This window comes from Suricata suricatta, chromosome 1 (genome assembly GCF_006229205.1).
Source record: "Suricata suricatta isolate VVHF042 chromosome 1, meerkat_22Aug2017_6uvM2_HiC, whole genome shotgun sequence".
In the NCBI taxonomy this organism is placed as follows: Eukaryota; Metazoa; Chordata; class Mammalia; order Carnivora; family Herpestidae; genus Suricata; species Suricata suricatta.
Window position 1 is genome coordinate 123,973,597 of NC_043700.1, and position 12,100 is coordinate 123,985,696.

Here is a 12,100-nt window from a genome sequence, read left to right on the forward strand (position 1 = left end):
TGAAAGTAAGGAAATACATAAAATCATGAAAAATAATATAATAGAAATGTCATAGCCAAGTGTAACTACAACATAAAGATGAAGCTTTGAAATGTATTTAGCTTGATACAATTAGTACTTGAATGTTTTAAGACAGTTGAGATTTTTTATCATGCTGAGCATTATTTTAATTTTCCAAGAAGTTGCCTTGAAAATCAAATGAAAAGCATTTTCTGGCCTAAAGATTTATAACTAGCAAGATAAAAGCATTTTCTTAATTGAAATAGAAATCTGAATGATCTGAAGACCCACCAAAAGATGCAGAATGACTTGTTCCTGACAAAGGCCCTGGTGAGACTCTACTGTGAACGTAGAGACCAGAGTAGAAACAGGATCAAAATTCTGTGCTGTCAGGTGAGCACCATCCTGTGGGTTGAACATAGATCAATTAAGTCAAAACTAAAATTACATCATACATAGGCCTGTGGAATCCCTGGTATAGGAAAGCAAAGGTAATAAAGAACATTCTTTTATGGTCTTTTCTCTAGCATAATTTCATGATGATATGTTTATTCTACAACTCTAGTTAAATAGAAATTTTTAGCCAGGTGGTTTAAAATTTCAAACCTTGGGTCCAGATGGTTGAAATGTGGGCCAGAGAATTTTCCGTGTTGTCATCATGAAGGTTCAGATCCTTGGACTCATCCAGAGGACTAGTGGAGTTGACCAAGAGCTCACCTGCACAGCCTCCCCAGAAAGGTTTCATCACCTAGCTTTGGAGCAGTGATAGCACTCAGAATTGTCCTCACTTTGTTGTCTAGTCAAAACCACATGGTCTTCTAGAACGGTCATTAGGAGAGAATTCCTACAAGAAAAAGGAATGCATGTTATAGAGAAAATGTCGCGACACACTAGGCGCATCATGTGGAGTGGTTCTCAGGGCGAAGCTACATACATCTTTTCTGGAGCACGGCACCCAGACTTCTAAAAGGGACTCCGTGGGTATTTGAAATACTCAGAAAAAAACGTAAAACATTATTTTAAACATGGTCCTTGAATTTTATAGAATATTACTTAAAAAATTGGAGAAAGCTGAATGAGGCATAAGGATGAGATAAATAGTCTTATTCATTTTCATATTTGGATATTGTTTCACATTGGATACTGAATGGTGTAGGAGAATGTCTTTTTTTATATGAAATACATACTAAAGTACACAGTTTAATGAGATATTAGTTGAGCAAGTTAGTCTCAAATGGTTGAAGAAAATAAGAGTTCTTTGTCTTAACCTTGCTGCCACTTTTTTATAAATTTGTAAGTTTGAGATTGCTTTAAAAATTATACATATGCATATCCATATATGTGTGTGTGTCTCTCTCCATGACCTAGCCTACACCTACCACCCCAGCAATTTTACTCATTATTCCCCTTCATAAATCCTGTACCTTAGTTTGTTTAGCTTATTGACTATTCTAATATAACATGTTGTAGACTTTCTCACTAATATGACTTTGCTCTGTTACCTCCTCCCTAAAAGCTATTCAAAAAAAAATCTGCATCTCATTTTACTCACCCTTGAAAGCATCTCTTAAATGACCTCTCCTCCATGAAGCCTACTATCATAACCCTACTGGTCTAATGCCTCATATACAGCATGTGTTCAAAATATATCTAGTGAAAAGAATTTAATCACCTATGACTGGAATAGTTAAAGACCATAGAAATTGTATATGAGCTGGGCCTTTCAAGATCAGCAGAAAACAGCAGTCCAAAGGTAGATAAAGACAACTTATTCCACAAACAGGGAATAAAGAAGATTTTAAAAGGAGGTATAAAGTGGTTATTTGAAGGTAGATTTGGGAATATACTTTAATGATGTATGAGAAGGAGTGTGAAAAGATTTAGATCATGATAATTGGCAGAACAGAAACCTAGCCCTGCTGTATTTAGGGACTGGAGAGTAATGAAGCCAAGGAGAAATGAAGAGATTTTCACATGAAAGCTGTTAAACAAAGCAGGATGAGATCCTTTTTCAATAAGAAGAATGTGTCCAGATTTTATTATGCTCAATTGCCTGATGTGGCACAGTGTTGGGTCACAGGCAAAGATTAGTGATAATCCTAAAACACTGCAATGGGAAGAACAGCTGTAAAAGAATCACATATTATGGCTGTATATCTCCTAAACCATTATCCTGGAAAAAGATGCTCTAAATTAAGGATAAAGTATTAGTAATAGTATGGGAGACCAAACACATATCTGTTAAAGAGACAAAGTGTTCCAGCCTCTCCTTGAATTTCCTGATAAAACTTGAAAAGCAATAACACATATTCCAATGTATCCAGAATATTTAATCAGAGGACTACCAAGCATAGTGTAGACATTACTGATTGCTATTTAAATATGAAATTCAGCTTTTAAGAGAGGACTTCCTCATGGAAAAAAAAAGAATGATTTCAGTTTTTGAAGGAAAATATTGGAATATTACCATTTTGTAAGACTCAGCAGTTTGGCAGATGAAGGTCTCACAAAACAAAAAGAAGATATTTCATCATCAAACAAAATTAGCAGCATGAAACATCTGTCATGTCACCCTTAACCCTGAACTCTTTCTATGACGTTTTAGAGGTTTGGTATTTCTATTAAGCTGTGGATCACCTTGTTTTTTTAATACTCTCACTTCACTAACAATTTCACCACCATACCAAAGTAACAAATTTCACAAGAGCTTTACAAAGGAATGCATTTTTATAAGGATTTCCTGAGTACGATATGTTGAAATTGCTGTCCAAAAGCTTGGCACTTCTTCTTTAATTTATGCCATCCTATTTTCTTGTTTCTAGCCTTTCCCGCATACTGATACCCTGTTTTCCTTGCTAGTTCTTTTTTCTTACAGCAGTCTCCTGACACTAGTGTGACTGGAGTAGAAGACTCTCTACGTATCTTCTGACCCTGAGATTCTGTCATCTAGGAGTATCACATCATGAGGCTCCTGTCCCTTTAGCCTTTCCCTTACAATGCCCCATATCAAATTCAGTTAGCCAAAAAAAAAAAAAAAAATCATGTGACCATTTTCTGCAAATTATCATTCCCTTGGGGTGCTTTTCCAGAAACGAATTAAAAGAAAAAAAAAAGGCTCATTTGCACTCTAGGAACAAATAATAATGGCTTTTAATGACCATGACAATAAACACCAGCCCATGGGGTATAGGGCTTAGAATAAATCAGGGGGGTGCCTAATGTGAAGCAGGCAGTGGTCCTAATAGGTAGTGGGCAGGGGCACTAATGAGAAACGCAATGACTCTGTCATGCCTCTCCATGAATTTGTGGTGTGCTTTCTGTTGTACTGATCTGTAGTGAGCTTTAAGAAATGTCTCTTCCATGCACATGTTCGTGTTCTCTTAGCTTTCAATTTGGAGATCACTAGATGTTATGGAGGAAGACCCAGAGGAAGAAAATTCCATATGAAATGTGTGAAGAAGGCAAATACCAATCGATTTTAGTCCATTTGAGTGAGTATACCAAGCCTGAGAGATTAATATTGTCATCAGGAGGGTTGCTGTGAACACTCAACAGATTGTAGTAAATCTCCTTCTGTATAAAATATTTCCTGGATTCTGAGTGGTATAGTAGATATGTTTCATACTTATAAAGCCTATGGCAGCATTTCATCTCAAATTCTTACATAAGAAAAGAATAGCATTCTTTGATCTATCCGTTGGAATATTCTAAGGCCAGATGTGTCTATCCAGAGAAAGAAGTCACAAATCATGTGGCTGCAAGCAGTCTTTTGAAAAGAGAGCAAACCGACATGAAAGCAGATTTTAACATTTTAAATAACCAATTAGAAACTAGTATTCGAAATTAGCTGTTTGGTCAAGACAAATTACGTGTTCTGTAAAGCAATTATAGTTTTATTATGTTGGAAAAAAATATCTTCAGAAACTTGGTTCCTTGATATTTAGAATTGGATATTAAAAGAAGCTGAAGGAAAAAAATGTTGTCTACAATTCACAGAGCTAAGAACACTGTAGTGAAATTTGCTGTTCTTCCAATTACTAGCAAGTTTTTATTTTTAGTTACTTCCAACAAAATTAGCCAAGACAGTAAATAATAGTTTATTTGTAGCAAGTGTTTCAAAGCTAATGAGAATTATTAAAGATAATTTTTATCACATGCCTTCCCTGCAAAGCCAGTAGATTAATAACTAAATAGTGACGTTACCCACAGCTTGGCTGCCAGGAAGAATTATATAAACTAATTAACAAAACCTTGGAGGAAAGTGGTCTCATTTACAACCTTGATAAAATGGCAGGGAGAAAAGATACCACAAAGGAAAAGATACATTCTTCTATGTATGAACTATCCTTTCTTTATAATGAAATATATCATAACTGAAATAAAGAGGAAAAAGCTAATGAAATATTTTCAGGAAAAGACATAATATTGAAAAGAAAAAATTCAGCACATGTAAGGAAAAATTAGTAAACAAATAAATTGAAAAATTAAAATTGGAAATTAAAATTTTGAGAACATGTTATATCCAGTAATGTGCAAAATGAAAAATAAGCTAATTGTTTATATTGGTGATGTATATACATAAATTGATAAACATTTTAGAAATCACTTTTACTATGTGTTCTAAAAATTACATAAATCTTAGTATCCTTTGATGGAATAATCTCACTCTGAGGGAATATTCCTAAGGATTATGTAAAAGAAAAAATATCTACATTCATTGCAGAATTATTTATTGTAGACCCCCCACATCAAATCCTAGATATTTAGCAATAGGAAATTATTGATTAAATTTTGGCCTATCAACGTGATATTAGGCAATAATGAAAAAATATATGATAATTCTGTAGCAACATATGACAAATATTAAGTGAAAATAGCTGTCAAAAAACTGCAAAGCTGTCAAATATAAAAAGGAATATGTAAAAAGAAAAAATCATTAAAAGCAGAAATATTGCTAATTCTGTATCTAATTTCTATCTGTAGTTTATTCTCACTTATTTGGGGAGAGGTGAAAGATTGCTCGAGTTTCTGTTGGAATTCAGTAATTTCAAAATAGTAAAATATAAGCTCTTCTAACTAAACTTGCACTGCAATTTATTTCCAAAACAACATCCTTCCATTATATATGTGCTGTGAAATCACATTCAATAAAATATTTGGTCAGTGCTGTTAATTCAGGCGGACGAGTTTTGACAGGATGTTTTACTGAACTAATTGACAATATTTTGGATTGAAGACCCAGGGCTTGGGGTCTGGTGCAGGTCAAGGACAGCAAAAAAGGCAATACAGACAGGATCAGAACTGTTCTAACCAGAAATCATCTCAAAATGCTTAGTGAGGAGAAATTGATATGGGTACCAGAACGTTCCTCCATATCCTTTGTAATTTTACCTTAATTATTTTATTCTATATAATATCTTTTATAATTTTACATTGATGATTAGATATAAAAATTGCAGCATAAATTCATTAGATTGCAAGCTCAGTCTCCATGCATAGATCCTTTGATTGTTTATATGAAATCCCAAGTTAATGATTTGTCTAAATAGTATACATAAACATCCAAACCAAATATTAGAGCAAGGGGCAAATGCTAAAAGCCTGGAGGCTTAAGCCTGGTTTATAGATTCATGACGAAAATTTGAATTGGAATGTCTTATGGTGGAGCAAGCAGTCTGGACATTTTTATTATCTTCCCGGTTTCCAGAGGCATTGGAGGTGACACATTTGACACCTATTTTAGAGTTTTAGGACTCAGAACTGGTGGGAAAATGAACCGGTGATCTACAAATTCTTGTGAATAGGTCCATCACGGGAAAGCTCCAGGGCATTCATGGGTAACTCAGTTTTTCCCGGAGCTGTGGCTACCGCGTATGATTTCCTCAAAGCAGTGTGGTTGCCGAGGCTGGGGAGCTGGGGTTGCCTCACCCCCGCGTCTCCCCTCGTCTTTTATTTCCTCAGCCCAAGAGGCTGAGATATTTTGGGATCAAACCATTAGGGCAAAGTGGGAATCTGTCAGCCTTTCGAGGTTGAGAAAGCAGCTGTGAGTCTCTCCTCCTCCTCCTCTGCCTCCTGCTGAGAAAGGCCGCTCTCACAACTCTCAACTGACTATTAGGTAGTAACATTCAAACATGAGGATGTTGGCGTTACTGACAGTAGATGGAGAGCCCTCTGCCCCTGTGTAAAAGAAAAATACGGTAATTTGGCACATATTGCAATTAGGCATGCATTTCATTTAACACCTTTCACACGAGAATCTCAGAGGTTTATAGAAATTACTGGTTAACTTTTTATCCTTAGAGTCTGCAGACCACATATAAAAATTATAAATGCAGTTTCAAGATGCGACAGGAAAGGATAGAGTAATAAAATGAAATAAAATACATTGTCCTTTCAGAGGCTTTAAATCTGTCCAATAGTAGGAAACATTGCATTTAGAAGATAAAGGGATCAGGGGGGAAAGATTTATAATAAAGAAGGCTTTCACACTCTAACATTTTTTCACAACTAGATTCAAATGATAATTATATCTGTGTACTGAGTGGCTGTTACTCAGGCATCTTTAACTTTTTGGTGACATCTACTGTCCAAAATGGGAAATGCTATGGACTCATTCCATACTTTGTATCTAGAATTTATTCCTTTTTTAAAATTTTTGTATTTATAATGCTACAACTTCTTGAATACTTCCATTTAATATAAGTGACCTTATTAAAAAATTAAAAAAATACTTAAATAATTTTATATGCATTGGTTCATAGAGAAATAGAAATATTGGTCTGTGCTGGCAAATCCTAATTTTTGATATACAGTATAAAGATGTCATTTAAACTTACAGATTTTACTAAACCTCTGTACAAATATTAGAAAAAATATTAAACTTATTATTTAAATGCATTTTCTTATATTTAAAGAAACCCACTTCTGAGGGCTGTTTACAATATTATTATAATAGTAATATATACAGTAGAGTCCCAGTTTAAAAAAAAATTATGTTCTATTTATTTCTGAGACAGAGAAGGACAGAGCATGAGCAAGGGAGGGGCAGAGAGAGAGGAAGACACAGAATCTGAGGCAGGTTCCAGGCTCTGAGCTGTCAGGACAGAGCCTGACACAGAGCTCAAATTCACAAACTTTGAGATCATGACCTGAGCCGAAGTCGGACGCTTAACTGACTGAGCCACCCTGGCGCCCCAGTAGAACTTCAGTTTTAAAGGAAATCAAAGTTTCTAATCACTTTTCACCCTGACTTTCTATTTCACATTCTAACTATAAAAAAATAAGTTATCTGTTACTTACCAGGAAATAAGTATCACTTATACTCCTAATTATGCTCCACCTGGTTCCCAGTTGATGGTTTGCAAAGACTTAAACACTTCATTTCATAAGTCATGATCATAACTAGAAAATTTTTTCAGAGGCATTTGGTAATGCATCAACAAGGTAAATAATTTTTTGTTGAGTATCTGTTATACACAGGCATCATGCTAGAAGCTTTCAAAAATGTAACAAATGATAAAATAGTATACTTCCCAAAGAAAACTCAAAATAGTAGGGTCACGGGTTCTATAACACAACCTACCCCCATCCACTCCAGTGAGAAGGGAGAAGATATTTCCCTAATTGGCCATGGTTCTCCCATTCTTAGAAAAAAAAAAATACCTGCTCTTTTTAAACTGTGCATTGTGATCCAGTGGAGGGATGGTCATTCCAAGTTTATTACATAGTAAAAACCAGATATGGTAGAAGTGAATAAAGCTACAGTCTCCTATAACATAACATAAACAGGTCTAAAGTGTTAAGTAATTCCATCTCCATTGTGATTTGTTCTCCAGTCCTCAGTATCTTTTTTTAAATTAGTTACCCCAAGGCCCAATGATCTGACTGAAAAAAAAAGCATTCCAATTAATTAACTTATCATTATGTTTATAATTATTTAACAAGTACATATATAATAATTAATTAAATATTGTGTGTTTTTTGGCAAGGTTGACTTTCCCTGTACACAATAAAATATGTGCTATTTCTCAAGGGTTTACAGCCTAGGAAAGGTAGGCATCAACTGTTCAAATCAGAATAGAATGCCCTAAGAGATGAATGAGACACACAGCAATGAGATGAGGATTCAGGAAAAGGCAAGAGTACTTCCAGCTGAGGGAATCAGAGCAGGATTTATGGCAAAAGTGATGCATTTGGTCAACTATGAGGAGTGTGTGCATCTTCACTGTGGCGGTGCGGGGAGCCTAGGAAAGGAGGAATGAGAGAGCACAGTCCTCATGGAGGCAGGAAGGCCTGGACACATGCCCGACACTGATGGGCTCAGGGTGTCTGCTCATTGGGAGCGAGTAGGAAACAAGCTGAGATGTCTCACAAAGGGCCCTGCCTTGTAAACTAGGGTTTGGATATTTTTATCAGGACAGTGGAGTTCCTTACTCCAGAACCTTAGATCGTAGAAGGCGAATCTCTTCATATCTGAGTTTCAAGTTAACTTCCTTTTAACTTCATCTCAAGGTTGTTGCTCTGGGTTGGGTTTTTCCCAGCTTCATTCTTTCTTTATTTTTGATTGCTTCCTGACTTTAGACTAAGTTTTCTGACAAGTTATTATCTCTAGATCTTTCACATCTGATCGGTTTATGCTTTTTTTTAATTTATTTTGAGAGAGAGAGAGAGGGCACAAATGGCGGTTGGGCAGAGAGAGAGAGGGAGAGAGAATGCCCAAGCAGGCTGCACACTGACAGCCCGGAGCCCAGCATGGAGCTGGAACCCATGAACCGTGGGCTCATGACCTGAGCCAACCAACTGAGCAACCCAGGCGCCCCTCCACTTTTGATTTAAAAAAAAAGTTTGTTTCCTCTAAAAATTACAAATAACAAGCAACCACCATTTTGCCCTGGAAAATTATTTTTATGCTTCACCCAAAATTGTTAAATACTTTTGATTTTTCTCTCTAAATGTGTTTTCTCATGTTTGGCCCCAGACCTTCCCTTGACACCTCTAGTAAGCACAGGAGTATTCATCGTCTCCCCTGACCACCAGAAGTGGGAAAGTAACAGTATAGAAAAAGGCAGGAACAGGAGAGAGCGTCACTCAACTTGCTCTCACCCACCTTCCAAAACACCCTCTGTTTAGTTTCTGTTAAAGTTCAGAATAATTCTTTCTGTCACCTTTCAATAAGAGACATGAACAGCATATCTGAAATGCCTAATATATAAGTACAAAGTATTCAGAGCTAATTAAATTCAGTTGAAGAGACTGCAAATCATAAATGTATGCATATTATTTGAAATTCTGCCTAGAATTTAATTTTCACCATATTCTAGAAATAACTAAATATTTTTTTACTAGATTAAGTTGGTGGCTCTCAATTCTACTCTAAGCAAGTACAGTTTTGAGTTCTAGTCTCTGAGTTTATAATTTTTTTATCATTTATCATTATTTTTCCACAACCTTTGCATATTGGTAAAATTAAGTCATCATCTTTTCTTTTAGTTTATAGTCTCAGTTTAACATCACACAAAATATAGAAGAAAAATAGGACAAGTTCAACTAACAGAAAAAATTATAAACGTATTTCACGTTTCTATACTGATTTTTTAAATGTCTTTATGAATTAGGCAACTTAATTTCAGCTCAAACTTAGTTCTGTCTATAATCCACTTACAACCGCCCCGTTTCTCTCTCTCTCTTCCTCTGTGTGTGTCTGTCTGTCTGTCTGTCTAACCTGCACTAACCTGGCTCTCATGTACCTGACTCCCCCTTAGACAACATTGTCAGGACTGTCACCTACCAACAGCGCAGCTTACACCTAAATGAAATGATTTAAGAATAATCTGGACACTTTTGAGAATGAAAAAGAATTTTCACATCATTCTCAAAAGTATATAATTGTTTTCTAAAATTAAAAATTAAATACATTTATAAACTAAAAATTTTTTAATTTCTTTATATTCACTATCTGAATACTAGATGGTAACTAGCAAAATATCCATGGTACAAAGTCATATTTTTAATGTTTTATTTTTGAGAGAGAGAGAGATAAAGCACATGAGTGGCAGGGGCAGAGAGAGAGAAGAATCTGAGATGTGAGCACAGAGCCCGATATGAGACTTGAACACAAACCATGAGATCATGACCAGAGCTGAAATCACATGCTCAACTGACTGAGCCACCCAGGTGCAATTTCAGTGATGTTATCATCTCTAATATAATGTTCTCTGAATTTTTCTGAAAAATATATTTTAATACAATTTTATTACTTTTACATTTTCAAATTATAAACGTTTTGCTGAAATCTTTTTAAATGATATCTAATGGTTAATAAAGTTCAAATTATTGATATATTCACTCTATTCTTCTTTGTAGATATAATTTAAAAAACGCTTTCTCTGCAGATGCTGAGCTACTTGAGAATTTTCAGGGTAAATTTTGCTAAATGGCAACATTGTCATGTATTTTTATATTGTTCCCAATAGGTTTTTCTTCAAGATAATAATAAACGCAACAGGAGCCAATAATGGCAAAGCTTTACGTCTTAATTGGAACGCTGTCTGATAAGCCAAACTTACAATTTGTGAAGTAGATAACTATGATAATATTTTAGATTGAATATCTCTCAAACTAATGGTGTTGTCAAATAAAAGCAGTGGGAAATCAGAAGCTATCCAGATAGGACTTTGCTTAGTGTTCTTGAGAAAAATATAGTGTTTCCAGTCAGAGATGGGACCTAAAAGCCGGAATCAGTGTTCCAGGTAATAAAACCAAGAACATTGAACCTTCTGTGTTGTTTAGAAGCATGGTTCCACAATCACAAGTCTTGATTTTTATTTCAAGGGACACCAAATCTGTCCCTATTATTCCTTTAATTTAAAAATGTTCAGGGGCACCTGGATGGCTCATTTGGTTAAGCTTGTGACTTTGGCTTAGGTCATGACCTCAGGGTTCTTGAGTTCAAGCCCCACATCCGGCTCTCTGCCGAGAGCTTGGAGCCTGCAGCATGCTTTGGAATCTATATTTCCCTCTCTCTCTGCCCCTCCCCCTCTCCTGCTCTGTCTCTCTTTATCTCAAAAATAAATAGACACTAAACATTTTTAATAAATAAATAAATAATAAAAATGTTCGAAGACATCCTACCCTATGACCAACCTAAGTACCCTACAACAGTATTACATTACAATGTAATTCACAGTTTATTCAAAATAAGTTGAAAAGCTATAATTGAAATATTTAATAAATAGCAATTTTTTAAAAACCTTCCATTTTTGCAACTTTTTAAGGATAATAATGAATGTAACAGAGTTTACAAACAGGAAGACACTGAAATGAATCCTTACAAATGCACGGGACAAATCAAACACATTAAGTGATGGGAATTCCACTGGCATAAAAATTCATTTTTGAAATTTTATAACTGCACTTCAAAATGCCTCAGTTTGTGAGGAAAATTTATGATGGAACTAAATTGGGAGAAATATTTTTTAAAGATATTTGATCGGTTTCGCCTAGTTAGAGTATTTGGTGAAGAAAGGTACAATGGAAAGGGGTCCAAAAGAGTATCTGTGAGTGGATTTAGGTAGAAATATCTACATATTTCAAGATGAACAAAATTCGAATTCAAAATACCCTTCATGTAACAGAATTTGTTGCAAACTTACCAAGTACACAATTCTCTGCATTACACTATTGGGGTCTGCCATGCAGCAACCATATGACTTTGAATGTTACCCTCTAAAATCCACTTTTCTTCTTTTGTGGAATAGGCATAGTTATAATACATACTGCACAGGGCTTTGTGAGGCCTCAATAACGTTACGGGTATAATGGGCTTATCAGAGTGCCTAGCGTAGAGTATGTGCTCAGTAAATAGCTGCTGTTGTCTTGCTACTATCATTACCACCATCAGCATCATCTCTTTTCCTTTCACTCTACAGAGGAAGAAGATTTGGATCAAGTTGTAGACTTATATTTAAACAGCATATATATCTTGATGCCACAGTGAGAATAAATATGGGTAAGAACCACTTACTGATCAGATTATAATTTAGAGCTATGGAAAGCACAGATAAGTTTTGGTCTTCCTTTTTAAGTTAAAATCCTAATTTTT